This window comes from Propithecus coquereli, unplaced genomic scaffold (genome assembly GCF_000956105.1).
Source record: "Propithecus coquereli isolate 6110/MARCELLA unplaced genomic scaffold, Pcoq_1.0 Scaffold18, whole genome shotgun sequence".
NCBI classification, from domain to species: Eukaryota; Metazoa; Chordata; class Mammalia; order Primates; family Indriidae; genus Propithecus; species Propithecus coquereli.
In genome coordinates, this window is record NW_012142745.1 from 8,960,160 (window position 1) to 8,962,732 (window position 2,573).

Sequence of the window (2,573 nt, forward strand, 5' to 3'; positions counted from 1 at the left end):
TAAAAGTAAAATTTTATTGGAAATGTAGTTGTAGGTGAATGAATTTCTCAGTAAGTTTATTTAGCCCAAGATCAATAATCCTTCCTACTGAAATGAGACAGGTTCAGCAACAGTCCTATTTCCAGTTTTTTTCCAAAGCTATAGGTTCTAATAAAACTTATTCAACATAAATAAGTTGTAAAAGGAAAAGAATTGTTATACAAATGTTACTTAAGTCTTCCAACGTCTCTTGAATTGTATACTACTGTGGTCTGAATGTTTGTGTTCCCCCCAAATTCCTATGTTGAAACCTAACCTTCAATGTACTGGTATGCGAGGTATAGCATCTGGGAGGTGACTAGGTCATGAGGATTGAGTCCTCTGGAATAGGGTTAGTGTCCCTACAGAAAAGGCCTGAGGGAGCTTATTTGCCTTTCCTTCTACCATATGACGACACAGCAAAAAGGCACCTCTACGAAGCAGAGTGAGCTCTCACCAGACACCAAATCTGCTGGTGCTTTGATCTTGGACTTCCCACCCTCCAGAACCATGATCAATACATTTGTGTTGTTCATAGATCACCCACTCTAAGGTATTTTGTTATAGCAGCCCAAATGAACTAAGGCATATACTAAGAGCAATATAGTAATTTATCATCAAGAATTATTTTGAACGATCTACCAGCTGGTAAGTCTTCCTTCAATTGTGATAAAAGCAGAAAGTTGAAAACTCCCTGAGCCAGGGGACGTGAAGCTGGTAGGTAGAGCACTTCCTGGTCTCAATGCCAGCATTTGCACAGCCTTTGTCTGGCTCCCCAGACAGTTCTCACACTATGGGACAAAGTAGGGTGGTAACATGTGGGATGGCAGGAGTGGGGAGAATGCCTTTCTTTTGAAAAGTAGGAGAAGGACAATTGTGAAAGAGGAAGTGAGAACCTTAACCAAAGACCCATGTTCAGACAGAGCAATTCTGTGAAAGAATATACATGGCAGCAGAGAACCTGGAAATTGATTCCTTTAATTAATTTTCCAAGTTGCTCATATATGTCTTGAGAATCTTTTTGTCTCTCAATGGTCCCCACGTGCCTCAGTTTGAAAACCTCTGTCTTGAATGAGCTGTCAAAGGTTAAAAACTGCTTTGTTCACTGTTTTACCAGAAACAGGCCTCAAATGACCATGTGCCTTATCCCATGCGTCCATCTAGCCCACAAACAAGCCACAGAGGAGTTGCAGAGACTTTTATTACTGTTCTCCTGCCTGAGATGCAACTACTAAGACACAGTTGAGCAGAGCCCCCAACTCACTGTCAGCCCCACGTTAATGGCAGTGTACACAGTGCTCTGCAGCTCACGAAATGCAGTCACAAGTGTCATCCACAACTATCTATGAGGGTTTTCTTTGTTGCAACTACCTGTGTTAAGAACACAAAAGCTTTTGTTTCAACTGAGCTTTCAACTGTACCAAACAAAAATACCTCAACACTCAGAACAGCATCCTGCTACCCTATCTTCTCAAAAATTAATGGCTGTCATCATGTGGGAATAGATAGGAGAGTGTGTTTCTTTTTAAGTCTATCACTATTACAAAAAAAAAAAAAATAACCAAAACAAGCCAAAGCGCTACGCCACTAAAACATATGTAGAGAACAACAGCTTTAGATCACCTACATGGGAAGCTTCTGCAGAGGTTCTGTGCCTTTCAAAGGACATGCTTTATTTTCCCCATTGTTATTCTCAGGAAGGAAGCGATCTCTATGGCTGCATCAGAGTGCCACCTCTGCCCAGCTGCCTGGGGGCATGGCCAGGTTTTCTGTCACCTGATCCTATTTCCCCAGCCACACAGGTAAAGCCACTGACCCAAGACAGCCCAACCCAGAGCTTGGCCGAGTGACAGAAAATTCTGACTCTGGCCTGGAGATGGTACAAAGAGAGATTCTGGGTCAATCCTCCAGGAAAGGTGAAATTAGGAAACTGAGAGAAGAGAGAGAGGGAGATGAAGGAAGAAGTATGTATCAAGAGATGCCCTGAGGTAGAATTCAGAATTAGAAAGCTACTGTAGGCCCAGGTGAAGTACAAGCCTGAAATTAGAGGAAACAGATGCTCCAAGTAAGCATAGAAAGCTGTTATCAAGAGAGGAAAATGCAGAAAGAGAAAGAGAGATGGTTTCAGGAAAGGATGAAAGATTAGCTTACTCCTGAGAGCTGCTCCACGGCTGCCGCAGTCTAATAGTCAATCCCTTTACTTGAGCAAACTGCCCCACCCCTCACAGCTGCTTCCAAGGCTGCGCCACCCCAAGAAGAAGCTCACTTTCCCCCTCCACAAGGGAATCTGAACGTAAGCATCCTGAGTCTCTGACTTCCACCTTGTTCACTGACCCAAGGAAGGTCCATGGGCTCTTCCCCAGCAGCATATGTACGTTGGTCCTTCGTAGCATGTGTATTCAGCAAGTATCATTTCGTTATCTTCCTCTAACTCCCTGGGGCTGTTTCTTCCTCACTTCTTTTTTTTTTCAGCATATTATGGGGGTACAGATGTTTAGGTTACGTATGTTGCCCTTTCCCCCCCTCCCCCCCAAGTCCGAGTTTCAAATATGTCC